We start from the raw sequence: 15,984 nt of genomic DNA, 5'->3' as shown, positions 1-15,984 counted from the left end.
CAATTTTGACCCTTACTATTACTAATATTTCCCTTCCTTCGTCCCCGGCCTTGGCATACATTGTTTCTGAATATAAGAAATAAAAGGACTGTCCTATTTGAAAAGGGCACTCAACAAAGGGCATCACCTCATGGCTCTATAGGGAAGGCATTACTAATATGTCCATGTTGATCATGAGATGACAACAGAAATAAAACTCAATCTTTATTAATTTTTATCTAAATCTGTTGTGGGTTTAAAAGCAAAATATGAAAAAATATATTGTGTTTATGTGTTAAATAAAAAGGAGCCTTATGTAAGAACTGCTAATCTAATAATTATACAACTTGGAACAATGAGGACTACTTTTTCTCATTCATTGCTTAGTGTGGGAGAGCAGAATTATTGATTTAATACTTGATACATCAATATATTAGGAATAGACGGCATATGAAGTGTCGAAGTCAGCAAATTGGATAAAGTCATTTCAATTAAAGTCTAGCAAACTTGGTTGTCTTTGTCTGAAAAGATGCGTACGGTACGCTATGTCGTACAAGGGCACGCTACGGCGTGAAAGGGCGTACGCATCCACTACACGTGGCAGCAACAGTAATTGGTCTTTTACCATACATTTGCACAAACACGCATACTTATAAAATAGTACACATTATTGGTAGTTGCAACACATAGTCAGTTATGTCGAAATATAGTAGTATTTATATGTTATATCAGAGTTACATGCATATTAGTGAAATACACAGAACGGGTTAAAGGAATAACATCATGAGTGGTATCATAATGAACCTTGTTACATATCCTACTGTTTGGTGCGCTCTGCGAGGGAATCGCAGAGTGCATACGCAAGTTATGAATGATAGGGAATTATGAACTACTTAAGAGTAAGGAATTCTGGCGGGAAGAGCAGAGCATACCCCCTGCAGAGATGACCCCCTCCTTTGGATTCCTTAGGATGAACCAGCCAATGATTGACGACCCCTTGGACATTCCTGAGACCCGGACCAATAGATGCAAGCCATACCATCTTCATTGTATTACTGTACTTGATTGTGTATATAAGCAGCAGCTTGTGATCCAGAGTGCAGACTTCTTGTCCCCAGACTTCAGGATTGAATGACTGCACTGGATCCAGAGCGCCTGCGTTAAGTAACGGCTGTATTTACTATTACATCGCTTGAGCATATTTTTTCAACTTATTGCGAATAAATATTTGTGCGTTGGAAACACAAATCGAGGTTCGACAATCGTTATTGGTTAGCGACAATACGCACATTACAATTTGGGGGCTCGTGAGCTTTGGAGGTTTCGTTGCCGATGATACGCAAGACCAACGGATTTCGGTTCCTCAACAAAGGGTGGAGACGCGTCATAAACGGGTAAGAACGCATGGTGTTCAAAACCTGAATTTTACTCTGTGTTGCGAAACCGAATGTCCGTTTTGCATTATCTAGGGCACGCTAACTAGAACCTAGGGACAAAAGAGAAAACTGTTTCTTTTTTCTGTCATTGTGCGTTTTAACTGTATTGCATTGTTTAGCGTATGTGTACTTCCTGCTGTGCGTACGCGAACTTCCGGTAAACTTGCCACGTGGTTAAACAATCGTGTTGATAGTTATTATACATGCATAGTATAATTACTTGTGAAAGCCTCTGAGACATTATTACTATTGTTGGGAACTTTTGATTTTCTGCGCAGAAAAGGTGTATAGTGTGTGATGTTGTAACGTAGATACACTGTTTTATTGTTGAGGTGCTCAGTTGCTGTCTGACGAGGCGGATTGCCCAACTGAAGGACGGTATACAGGGCAGGTATACCGAATGCGAAAACTGGGTTTTCGCAAAGCGCTACCAATAGATCGCAAGGTTTGCTAATAATTAGTATTGGTAGGCAGTGCGATCCGGTCGCACCGTTAGTGCGAATTGGTGAAGCAGCTAGGAGGAATTATACTGGAAAGGCAGGTTGATTGTATCGACTTTGCGCTCCCAGCGATAATAAACTCAGCAGATTTTGTGGTTTAGCCAGGGTATCGAGGAGCTGATAGCCCTTGGGGCCCACAGTGATATTTCTGTATTAGGGATCCTCGCCAGGGGCGAGAAAAGCGAGTGAACGCGGCTAAAGGAAATACGTTCACCGAGGATTATAGATCTCTAGCGGTGAGTATAGCAACAGAGTTGAAATTATTAGGTGGAAAGAACAGAGCATTGCGGTGTGTCTGTATTTCACATTTGGCCGGAAGGAACAGAGCATTGCGGTGTGTCTGTGTTCCGGGTAGAAGGTATATTGTTCAACATGGGTGCTAAGCATACGCTAGAGATGGTCAGTGTACTGCCTAAGGAAGGCCCTATTGGTTCAGCGAGGTTTCTCATGTGTAAGAAGTATGGTGCATATGCAACTGTGTATTGTGACACGTGGGTCGGGATGACCAAAGCTTGTGATAGGCCTTTCCCAACAATAGGGAGTTTTAATGCAGAGGTACTGAATACTGTAAAAGATAAAATATGGTTGATCAAGTCAACGAAAAAGAGAAATAGACATAATGATTGTTTAAAATTGTGGCAAATGGAAGGTAACACGTGGCAGAGCAGCGAATACAAACCGGAAATAGGCGTGGCGAAAAGCGCGCGCAAGGCGGATGTAACCATTGAGAAGCGTGGCGAACTCAGCGCAAGCGCGCCCCCGCCACCTTATGTGGCGGGAGGGGTAAGTACAGCCGTTGTTAAAACTGAAAATAGAAAAATTACTAAGTTGTACCCTGTTTTAAATCAGTTTCAATCAAGTGTATCTGAAAACGAAGATGAACCCACTGTGATTTCGGCCATTGCCCATGCTGTTAATGTACTAGAGGCTCAGCGCAAGTATGAGAAAATGGCTGAGATAGGTGAGAGTAGCGTGATCACTAGGAGTGAAAGTGTTCTAAATCTAGGGCCTGTAAATCCTGTAGCGTCCCCTGAAGTTAGTGTACCAGAGGGTGTGTTCCCGGTCCGCACAATATCAGTTCCCAATGGGAAACCGGATAAGGATGGTGTAGTTCCTTTAAGAAATGTTACAATGCATTGTCCCTGGACTAGATCAGAATTACGTTCCATTATGACTGAATTCCCAGATCCTAGAAAAGAGTTAGCTAAATGTCAGAAATTTGTTAAAGACTTAGGGAATGCTCATGAACCAACCAGTAAGGATTGGCGGGTAGTGTTGAGGGCGTGTCTTCCTCCCAATACTAACATACAAAAATTTATTGGAGATTGTTTGTTGGAGGAAGATGACACCCTGACTGATGAGATTAACCAACGGAATATAGAACAAATTGTCAAACACTTAGCCATCTGTTTTCCAGTAGTAGTAAATTGGAGTAAGATTTTCACCATTAAACAAAAGGATAGTGAAACTGCCTCAGATTACTTTGCTAGAGCTATAACAGCGATTGCACGATTTACTGGGATATCCAACATAAGTGAGGACCCACATCACAGAGAGGTAGCTGTAGGGGTACTGATGGATGGCCTTAGGGAAAATTTAAAGACGAGAGTACAAACCACATTACCTAATTGGAGAGGCGTCACGGTAGACTTCCTTAGGGAGTCTGCTGTGGAGCATGACAAGAACCTTTTTAGAAAAAGGGAAGAGAAAAGTGATAGGTTAATGACGGTAAGTATACAGGCTCTAGAAGGGGTGCATACACGACCACCAGCATACAACCCATATAACAGGAAACCTAAAGTGATCAGGTGTTTCAACTGTAACGAGGAAGGACATTACGCTAGAGATTGTAATAAAGAAAGACTCAATACACATAGGGGTGGGTCACATAGATATCCTCCAAGAAAGGATTCACATAGACTAGAAGACTCACATCTACCCGCGCATATTACGGCAGCAAATGCTGCGCGGGAAATCACTAGTCAGCGCTAGGGGTCAGGTCATACCTGTAGTCTACAGCCAGTGAGGTTAACTGAGAGTCAGAGTGAAGAACCAACAATGATAGTTGACATAGCTGGCAGGAAACAAACTTTTCTTGTAGATACAGGGGCGGCCCGATCTGTGATAACCTCTCCTTTCAATCTACAGGTGACCAGCAAAACTATTCCAGCTATGGGGGTGACGGGAAAAGTGTTACATTATCCTCTAACTAAACCCGCCGAAGTTACTATCGGGCCTCTGCATACTAAGCATTCGTTTCTCTTGGCTGCAGCGGCTCCTACTAACTTGCTAGGGAGAGACTTGTTATGTAAAATGGGATGTGTCATATACTGTACTTCAGATGGTGTGTTCCTAGATATACCCGAGAGGGTTGCACATGAGGTACAGGACATATTGGACACCCCTCCAAGGTTAATGTTACACTCTCCTGTTATAGAACAAAGTCCATCTCAAGTAAAGGGGATGTTGCTGGAAATACCAGGTTCCCTATGGACCAGAGATGGACAGGACACTGGACTGATGGCAAACGTAGCCCCTGTCATGGTCAATCTAAAAAGTGGTAGGATAGCCCCAAAAATCCCACAGTATCCATTAAAACCGGAGGTGGAACTAGGGGTATATCCTGTTATTGAGAGGCTGTTACAACAAGGGATTTTAATTCGTACAGCCAGTACAGCAAATAGTCCCATTTTCCCTGTGAAGAAGAGTGGGGGGAGGGGCTATAGATTAGTCCAGGACTTAAGGGGAATTAACAAAGTTGTTGAGAGCCAATTCCCCGTAGTGCCGATTCCAGCTGTCATCCTCATGCAGATTCCACCGTCTGCCAGTCATTTTACTGTCATTGATCTATGTTCTGCTTTCTTTTCAGTCCCTCTTCACCCTGACTGCCAATACCTTTTTGCATTCTCCTACAGGGGAGTGCAATACACATGGACCAGACTACCCCAGGGGTTCATTGACAGCCCCAGTATTTTCTCCCAAGCCTTACATGACTGTTTGCAATCCTTTCAACCCCACAATGGGTCTGTTCTAATTCAATATGTGGACGATTTGTTGTTGTGCTCTGATTCTTTTATGTCATGTTTACATGATACTAAATTGTTGTTGCTTCATCTTTCACAAACAGGGCACAAGGTGGCAAAGGATAAATTACAGCCATGTCAGACTAAGGTCAAATACTTAGGACACTGCCTCACTAAGGGGCTAAGACACCTGACAACCGACAGAATTGAGGCCATACAACACATGACCCTGCCGCAGAGCCAGAAGCAGATTCGTACTTTCTTGGGGATGTGTGGATACTGTAGGTCCTGGATCCCAGGTTTTTCTATTCTGGCATTACCATTGCAGGAGCTAGTCTCTTCCTCAAAACCAGAACGTGTCATACACACAGAAGAGTCGGAGCAAGCGTTCTTTAATCTTAAAGATAGTCTGACAAGAGCACCTGCATTGGGAATACCTGATTATGAAAAGCCTTTTGAGCTATTTTGTACAGAAGCTGATGGCTGTGCAGCAGGTGTCCTCACACAGAAACATGGTGACGCTAGCAGACCGGTAGCATACTACAGTGCACAATTAGACAATGTGGCAAGGTCACTCCCAACATGTCTCAGAAGTGTAGCAGCAACGGCCCTTCTAGTAAGTAAGAGCGAGGATGTAGTATTAGGACATAATTCAACCATCTATACACCCCATGCTGTATCAGCTCTGTTAAATTCAGCCCAAACCAGACATGTTTCTTCAGCTAGATTCACAAAGTGGGAACTAGCCCTGATGGCACCCTCAAACATCACCATCAAACGATGTAGCACCCTAAATCCAGCTACATACCTTCCGTATGTGTCTCAAGAGACACAAAGGGTGGGAGGTGAGGAGACCCTGGTTGATGATGAGTTAGGCAAGAATACTGACACGCATGACTGTATGGAACACCTGAATCAGACCTTTACTGCAAGGCCCGACATATGTGACACCCCCTTAGAAAATGTAGATTTTACGTTTTATACAGACGGAAGTTGCCATAGACAGACAGAGACAGGAGAACTATGTACTGGTTACGCTGTTGTAGACGATCAGGATGTGGTAGAAGCTGAACCCCTTGGTCCACCTCACTCAGCCCAGGTGGCGGAACTAGTAGCACTAAGGAGAGCGTGTGAATTGGCAGAGGGTAAATCAGCCAACATATATACTGACTCTAGGTACGCCTTCGGGGTAGTGCATGATTTTGGGGCCCTTTGGCGTCTTAGAAACTTTACGACAGCAGCAGGTACACCAGTGGCACACTCACAACACATAAAAGGACTTCTGACAGCGATACAGTTACCCAGAACAGTAGCCGTCATAAAGTGCAAAGCCCATACCTTTGAAGAAGACCCAGTGTCATTGGGCAACAACAGGGCAGACGAAGCTGCTAAATGGGCAGCAGGGCAACCTATGACTGTATCGACCGAGACTATGATGGTTTTTCAGACATTAGACACGCAGAAATTAATTGAAATGCAAGATTTGTGTTCCCTGCAGGAGAAGGCGGTCTGGAAGGCGAAGGGATGTGGTCAAGAGTCCTCAGGACTCTGGAGGGATGGACAAGGTAAGCCTGTAGCTCCCCGAACATACTATCCAAGCCTGGCTGAAGCAGCACACGGCCTGACTCACCTGGGTAAAGAAGGTATGTGCAAACTGGTGAGAGCATACTGGTGTGCTCCCGGATTTTCCTCTCAAGCTGGTAAGAAAGCAATGTCATGTCTTACTTGTTTGAGGAAAAATGTTGGGAAAACTATTCCAACTGAGCCATCCCACATCCCTCCTACAGACGGACCTTTTCAGGTAATACAAATTGACTATATCCAACTACCACCGTGCAGGAATCTGAAGTATGTGTTAGTGTGTATTGATGTGTTTTCCGGTTGGGTAGAAGCATATCCGGCAGCCACTAATACTGCTGTGTTCACTGCAAAGAAAATTGTACAAGACTTTGTGTGTAGGTTCGGTATCCCTAGAATCATTGAAAGTGATAGGGGTACCCATTTTACTGGTGATGTCTTCCAAAATATGTGTAAACTCATGGGAATCAGTAGCAGACTTCACACCCCTTACCGACCACAAGCCAGTGGTAAGGTGGAGAGAGTAAACGGTACTATCAAGAACAAACTAGGTAAGATAATGGCTGAAACTGGGTTGGCATGGCCTGAGGCTTTGCCGTTGGTCCTCCACAGCATTCGAACCACTCCTAGACCTCCTCTTAATCTGTCCCCCTTTGAGATACTGTTCGGACGACAACCTCATTTGATCGTGAGTCCACAAGACGACTTAAAGTGTAATAATGAAGTGACTGTACAATATCTTATAAGAATGAGTAGACAGCTGAAACAACAACAACAAAAACTAAAAATGCTGTCACCTGGTATGCCAGAAACGAACTGTCATGATGTTGAACCTGGAGACTATGTTATGATCCGCAATTTCTTACGTTCAGGTTGTTTAACAGACCGTTGGGAAGGCCCGTACCAAGTGCTGCTGACCAGTACTACATCACTGAAGGTTGCAGAGAGAGACACTTGAAATGGAGGCCGAAGAAAAGTTAATAGGATATCCTGAGCAGCCCATTATCAAACTTGGTCCAGGGGTTATGAAAAGGTCTGCTAGCTCAGGAACTCGGAGGCAGTGTGAGGGGCTATTGTCTGATGAGTATTGTATCTGCAAGTTCTGCAACTCCCTAGTTGGCGAGAGATGCATCCAACGATGCCAGTCCCCCAGTACTCTGAATATAGGCGGGCATCCATTGGAGGATTATCACTCCCTGGTGGGTAAGGTGCTAAACCAAACTGAGTGTTGGGTGTGCTCTCACGTGCCTCAAGGGCAGCATAACATAGGACTAGTGCCATTCCCGCTAAACATATCCGAAGTACTCGAATTAAGGGGTGGGAGGCCCATAGAAGGGAGGTACAATAACACTAGGTCCCCTAGTCTGACGCTTCGACAATACTCCATAGGCAGATCGTTGCTGTGCCTAAACATATCTCATGCAAAGCGCCTGGAGAATTGGGAGGCTGACCTATCAGATCAGACAATGGCTCGCCACACTCATTTTAGAGAGAGACTCACAAGGTCACTACTAGGCAGGAATGCTGATGGAAGTCACAAGTTGGGGCGTATAACCAAACATAAGAAGGTATCTATTGGAAAAGTCTCTACAGATAAATGTGAAAATATCATTAATGCCGACACGTGTCTAGAACAGATGGAGACACTAGGCATGGGTAGTTTTATCAAGACTCTGTGTGATATAATTCATGGGCATACTGTTCCTTATGTTCTCCCTGATGATGTGTATTTTGTTTGTGGGAGGAAAGCTTATTCCTGGGTGACTCCGAGTTCCAAGGGCTTGTGTTTCTTAGCTAAACTGGTTCCTGAAATCATGACTATTACTCATGAAGAAATGGTAGATATTCACAAGACTACATCACCACCATACATACACACACAGTATGAACACCGTGGCAAGAGAAATATGATTCCTGGTGAGGAACCCATAGCTACAAAATTGATTAGTGAAACTGCTGGTTTCCAAGTTATGGTTGCTCTAGATCTCACCAGGACCGCTCGGGGAACATTAAACTTTAAATATATCCAAGACCTAGCTAAATTAATAGATAATATCACCGAGATGTATGATGACACTTTCAGGTATACTGGAAGGGAGCTACAAGCGTACAAGAAGGAGTTGGTGCAACATAGACTGGTACTAAATTATCTCACCTCTATTACTGGTGGGTACTGTGTGACACTGGCCACCCAGTTCGGTGTCAAATGTTGCACGTACATTACTAATAATACGGAAGACCCTAAAGAGGTTATAGACCGGAAGATGGATGAAATTTTGCAGCTGAAATGGGAATTTCGAAAGAGCCATAATTCTTCGTTATATGAGGTCGGGGAAAAGGTGGCGGGTTGGTTCTCATGGTTGAACCCAGCAAAATGGTTCTCTGGTCTGGGGGAGTGGGTACAGGAAATGATTGCGAGTGTAGGTAAGCTCCTTCTCCTTATACTGGGTGTCATCTTAGCAATTGGTTTAGTTGTCAAATGTGTTCCTAACGTGTTGAAGTGTGGAAAACGGTCTCATAAGAGTAACACTGAGAAAGAGACTGAAAGGGTGGTACCAGATACCGAGATCATGGTCTGTGGAGAAGTATTGTACAATCCTGAACTTGAAACGGTGATTGGGTGATAGTTTATTACACTATCAAAGGGTGGAACTGTCGAAGTCAGCAAATTGGATAAAGTCATTTCAATTAAAGTCTAGCAAACTTGGTTGTCTTTGCCTGAAAAGATGCGTACGGTACGCTATGTCGTACAAGGGCACGCTACGGCGTGAAAGGGCGTACGCATCCACTACACGTGGCAGCAACAGTAATTGGTCTTTTACCATACATTTGCACAAACACGCATACTTATAAAATAGTACACATTATTGGTAGTTGCAACACATAGTCAGTTATGTCGAAATATAGTAGTATTTATATGTTATATCAGAGTTACATGCATATTAGTGAAATACACAGAACGGGTTAAAGGAATAACATCATGAGTGGTATCATAATGAACCTTGTTACATATCCTACTGTTTGGTGCGCTCTGCGAGGGAATCGCAGAGCGCATACGCAAGTTATGAATGATAGGGAATTATGAACTACTTAAGAGTAAGGAATTCTGGCGGGAAGAGCAGAGCATACCCCCTGCAGAGATGACCCCCTCCTTTGGATTCCTTAGGATGAACCAGCCAATGATTGACGACCCCTTGGACATTCCTGAGACCCGGACCAATAGATGCAAGCCATACCATCTTCATTGTATTACTGTACTTGATTGTGTATATAAGCAGCAGCTTGTGATCCAGAGTGCAGACTTCTTGTCCCCAGACTTCAGGATTGAATGACTGCACTGGATCCAGAGCGCCTGCGTTAAGTAACGGCTGTATTTACGATTACATCGCTTGAGCATATTTTTTCAACTTATTGCGAATAAATATTTGTGCGTTGGAAACACAAATCGAGGTTCGACAATCGTTATTGGTTAGCGACAATACGCACATTACAGAAGATAGCTTAGAAGTGTTTCATACTGTATTAAAAACATATTTGCAGCTAGATTCTTTCTTATATAAGTGACCCCTTTCAAAGCACTGAAAAAAATTGGAGATTGATACATTTACCCCCTGCAGTCAGAATGCAATGTATTGAAACATGATTGTTAAAAGAAATAAACCCAGTAAACACACAACAGGATCTAGAACTATGGGTTTATTTTTTTAACAAGCATGTTCCGGTTTGGATATACAAAATGGGGGTCCCCATGACCCGAAGAAAGAAGATTTCAGTCAAGATGGATTTACAAATGGGGGGGGTCCTCCTGACCCGAAGATTGTTTTCAAGCATGTACATTTGGAATTACAAATATGGGGGTCTATGTGACCCAAAAATGAGAAGGTTTTTGTCACGGCTCTGAACAATTTTAGTGGATCCCTTGCCTCTACTATAGATTAGTATTGGTAGAGGATGGTGAAGATAGAACACGATGATATGCAGAGTGATGGTATTCACAGGTTTAAAAGTTCATGGCTCATAAGCATCAGTGATAATAATAAGACAGGAGATAATAGTAGTGCTGTAAAGTAGTATATTGACTGATGGTACAACAGGAATAAAAATATAAATATATATATATATATCGGCAGAGCTGAACACACGGCAGTTGGTCAGATTGCAGAAATAAATCACATATGCTACTTCATAGTTGGTAACCCTTGGCAACAGCATGAGATGAGCAATACAACAGTTCAACGCAGAGGTGATGAAGAAGAACACTTGGATCCAATAGGAAAACACACAGCAGATGAACGTGAATCACTGGTACAGCTAAAGTCCAAACAGAGTAGTATATAGAACTTGGCTGATCCGAGAATAGAGATGATTCAACATAGCAGGTGGTTACTGGTATCACAGTGATTCTTATCTAGCAGAGCAGTAAGCATTAAACAACATCCAAGGACTTGGATGAACACAAACACATGCAGCAGGATGTTGCCTAGAAGTAGCAGTGAGGTGAAGAGTATCTGAACCGTGCGTGGAACTACAGGTAACAGGTGTTCCAGTCTCAGGTGCAAGGTGAGTTGACTGTAGTATGAGGCAGCTGAACAGAAGCACGTAACTTGAGCTGAAGAAATAGCCACTGGCACAACAAGCAGTTCACAATAACAGTCCAGCAAACAGATAAATAGCAGAGTGATGATAAGCCGTGCCAGACGTGGAACTACAGGTGACAGGTAACTTGATAGTAGCAAACAACTCACGAAGTAGTCAGCGTGCAGATGAATGGCAGAGATGAACTTCAGCTTGCAGATGAACAGCAGAGAGGAACTTCAGCTTGCAGATGAACAGCAATCAAAGATGACAAGTAACTTCAGCAGCAAGTATAGTCCAGCGAACAGGTAACGGACAAATGGAAGGTCAAGGTATAAAGCCAGATCCCACTGCAGCGTGAGTAACACAAAGAACAGGCAATGAGTCCATAATCATGAGAGGTTAAAATAGTACTCTAGAACCAATAAGATTTGGGAGGAGGTCCAAATCAAGGTAGCAAGGCACACCTGTATGAAAGTAATGTCTCTGAAGCAGAAGCAAGCACAATCATGGTTCTTTAAGGGAAAGTCACAGCGCCGGCACCTAGCTATGGGACCGGCGTGTGACAGTTTTATTCAAGCATGCACATTTGGATTCACAAATATTTTGGGGACATCTTCATGGACCTTATTTTGGAATACAAATATTTGAGGACATGGTTTACAAGCATTTTTGGATTAAAAACTGCTGACAAAAGAAGAAGATATCATATTGGTGAATATATGGGGTTTTATTATTTTTAATAAATAGATGTGATATTAAAGAGGGTGTGTTATGTATTTATTGGGGTTTTATTTTATTTTTTATTAAAATGTGGTTTAAAAAAGGGTGTTGTGTTTTTTCTTTTACATTTTTACCCCATAGTCTCTAGAAGTCTGCTTAGCACATGCGTGTCACTAACCTGGTTTTATCTGATAATCCAGTACCCTTCCTGCTATTCATGGAGGACAACTATTCATTTGGGTCCTGTAAAATCAGGGGAATATGGGTTTTGAAAGGTGTTAGGTTTGTCAATTAACAACCAGGTGTGACTTTGCAGTTTCCCTTAGCTGTAAGAAACATAGTCTCAGGGCTAGATTTACTAAGCTGCGGGTAGCTTTCATTTATTTAGTACCTTCTGCAAAATGACAGCTAGAATCTGATTGGTTGCTATAGGCAACATCCCCACTTTTTCAAACCCGCAGCTTAGTAAATCTAGCCCTCAGAGTCAGATTACTGTAATGACAGGGAGGTGGAGAAACCATTAAATGAATAGATCATGGATAGATGCCAGTTTGCTACAAACATATCTTCTGTTCCAGAGTGCACAGAAAAAGAAGGTGGGATGGTGTTGGAGAGTGGAGAAATCTGGATAAGGTAGGAGGGTTTGGAAGTAAAAAGAGGAACATGAACAGATAGAGGGGATTGTGCAGGGCCTGGGTTGGGTGAGATGTCACCAGCATCCATGAGAAGGAGCAAGACGAGAAAAAGGGAGGAAGATTCGTAGGTGTGAGGTTTGTTTTTGCTTGTGTAGGTCAGTGAGCGGGGTGTGTGCAGGGAGCTGAATAGTTCATGGGAGCAGACAACTGAGAAGAGAAGTATTGATGGGAGTATAGAGAAGATACTTGGGAGAAGATTTTTGAAGAGAAGTGTTGTGGAAGTGAGTAACTGAAATAGAGAAGGTAAATTAAGTAGTTGCATGATGGATGGATGAATGTGAATTAGTTAGGGTATGTATTGAGAAAGTGGAGAGGAGCATTTGATCTAGATAGTGCAAAGCAGTGCAGGAGTTGGAAGCTCTTTTGCTGCCCCCTGGCTGGAATAATGGTGAAGGCATCCTTCGCCACAAGGACACGTGGTCTGGGACTCTTGAAGGTTAGGCTTAGTGGATCCAGCAGCCAAACAGAGATGGTAATAAAAAATTCCCAAACTTTTTCAGTTCATGGCACCCATAGAGTCTCCATAATTTTTTCAAGGCCCCCCTCCCAAATAATTACAGAGCAGTCCCATTTTATAAGTAGTTAGGTCAAAATAACGTAATAAGTATTTAGGACAGGACAGAAATACTTTGTTCTTTGCAAAAATAATACACATAAATTCAAGGGAAAATAATATTTTTAGATATTTTTTTCAATTATATTTCTGTCAAAGAATAATTTACAGCTAACATTAAGAGGAATAAGATCAAACAAAATAAAACAACAACATGTACAAAAATCATCACACTGTGCCCCTTCACCTTTACACTGTGCCCATTCATCCTCACACTGTGCCCATTCATCCTCACACTGTGCGCCCCTTCATCCTAACACTCTGTGCCCCTTCATCCTCACACACTGTGCCCTCCTTCATCCTCACACTCCGTGCCCTCCTTCATCCTCTCACTTCATGCCCTCATTCATTCTCACACTCTGTGCCCTCCTTCATCCTCACACTCCTTGCCCTTCTTCATCCTCACACTGTGCCCATTCATCCTCACACTGTGCCCATTCATCCTCACACTGTGCGCCCCTTCATCCTCACACTGTGCACCCCTTCATCCTCACACTGTGCACCCCTTCATCCTTACACTCTGTGCCCTCCTTCATCCTCACACTCTGTGCCCTCCTTCATCCTCACACTCCGTGCCCTCCTTCATCTTCTCACTTCATGCCCTCATTCATCCTCACACTCTGTGCCCTCCTTCATCCTCACACTCCTTGCCCTTCTTCATCCTCACACTGTGCCCATTCATCCTCACACTGTGCCCATTCATCCTCACACTGTGCTCCCCTTCATCCTCACACTGTGCACCCCTTCATCCTCACACTCTGTGCCCTCCTTCATCCTCACACTCTGTGCCCTCCTTCATCCTCACACTCTGTGCCCTCCTTCATTCTCACACTCCGTGCCCTCCTTCATTCTCATACTCCGTGCCCTCCTTCATGCTCACACTCTGTGCTCTCGTTTTATTCTCACGCTCTATGCCCTCATTCTTTCTCACACTCTGTGCCCTCATTCTTTCTCACACTCTGTGCCCTCGTTCATTCTCACACTCTGTGCCCTTGTTCATTCTCACACTCTGTGCCCTCCTTCATTCTTTTGCCCCTCAATTGCTGTTTTCTATCACCATTTCCACTCCGTTTCTTTACTTACCATACTTGGCCTTTTTTCTTCTATTTCTTCTGTCTTCTTTCTTCCGGCTCCTATCTCCTGCCGCTGCTCACTGAATATGTCGGACGTGATGACGTCACGCCAGACATTCAGTGGGGAGGGAGGAGGATGCTGGGTCCCGGGCGCCGCCGAATTGGTAAGTTCTTTTGGGGTTTTTCTCCCCTGGCCACGGCACCCCTGTGACAGAGCCACGACACCCCTGGGAGCCGTGGCGCACACTTTGGGAACCGCTGTGCTCTGGTAAAATATTGAATGAAATGTTGAATAATATGGATTTCTCAACACCTCAGGCAATTCCAGTTACTTAATAGTCTGCAGAATGTACAATATTGTGCAAAGGTTTTAGGCAGGTGTGGAAAAAATGCTGCAAAGTAAGAATGCTTTCAAAAATAGAAGTGTTAATAGATTATTTTTATCAATTGAATATATGCAGAGTGAATGAACAGAAGATAAATCTAAATCAAATCAATATTTGGTGGTATCAAACTTTAACAATGTTACAAATCACTAGCAAGAATGGCTGCATACCTGCTAGCACCTTGGCAAAGAGGCACGAGTCTAACATGCCCCGATGTTCACCATTGACCTTCGCAAGATGTTTGGTCTTAGGTGTGCAGAACGGGCTGGTTGCGGCCCTGAATGCCAGTCGCTAGTGAGGTAGCTAGAATCACTAAAAGAGAGTAGTGGACAAGCCGGGTCACAACCAGATCGGACAATTGCAGTACAGAGTTGATATCAGATGAGTAGTCTGGGTAGCCAAAGTCAGAACCTGAAGATTCAAAGAGAACCAATATGTGAGGCAGAAAATCAGTCAGGAACAGGTTGAAGTCAGAACCAGGAGATCCCAACAGAACCAATTCATCAGGCAGGAGAAAAATCAGGAAAAGGCCGAAGTGAAAACCAGGATTTCCTAAACTGAATCAGAGCACTGAGGAACTGAAGCACATAGAACAACATCAGATCACAGAAGAAGTGATCTAATACCAGAGCCTGCCTTATATAGGCAGTCCGGTCATGATACCAGCTGTCAATGATGTCAAACTGACCACTGATATAAGGATTTAAGATGCATCCCATTGCCAGGACAGCAATGTGTAATGTGATGCTTTTTTACACTGGTTTTCTAGTGGTTTCGCCGTTAGTAAATCCGGTGGTTTTGAAACTGCTGAAAAATCCACCTAAAGCAGTGAGTAGACCGTCCTTTAAATCTAGCCTGAGATCTCAGACATCATCCAGGCCTAAAGGGCAGCATAGGATGCTGCATAGCGATGCCATGCTACTCTGGAGACCAGCCCTTTACCACAGATCTGAGATGACATGGCTAACTGAGTCAGATGGAACGATTTGTTTTGTTTTTTAAAGTCATTATCTGGAAAAGTTTTAAGAATGACATAAAGAAAAACAAACAAACAGGAATGGCATTACAGAAATGATGCAGGTAAGGTACAATGAACATGGCTGGTGTAAAGGAAGGTAACACTGTAAGCTGCCAGCAGCTGAAGACATTCCAGGATCATCTAGCAGACCACCACCAGGGAAGGCCGCGAGGGAGCCTGTGTCCTGTACCTAGGGCAGGTACCGAAGCCATGGGGGGGGGGGGGGGGGGGGGGGTAGAGGAAGGTTGTAGTGGAGGAACGTGCCAGGGAAAGGAGGTGGAAGGGGAGTGACAATGGGGGGGTGTAGAGAAACTTTACAATGTGTCAGGCAGGGGTGTTGCGTGATGTGAGTACCAGGTATAGATTGAAGGGTTGTTTATAATTA

The sequence above is a fragment of the Mixophyes fleayi genome, chromosome 2, assembly GCF_038048845.1.
Source record: "Mixophyes fleayi isolate aMixFle1 chromosome 2, aMixFle1.hap1, whole genome shotgun sequence".
Lineage (NCBI taxonomy): Eukaryota > Metazoa > Chordata > Amphibia > Anura > Limnodynastidae > Mixophyes > Mixophyes fleayi.
The sequence above is the reverse complement of the archived record's forward strand: the minus strand, read 5'-3'. Positions refer to the sequence as shown.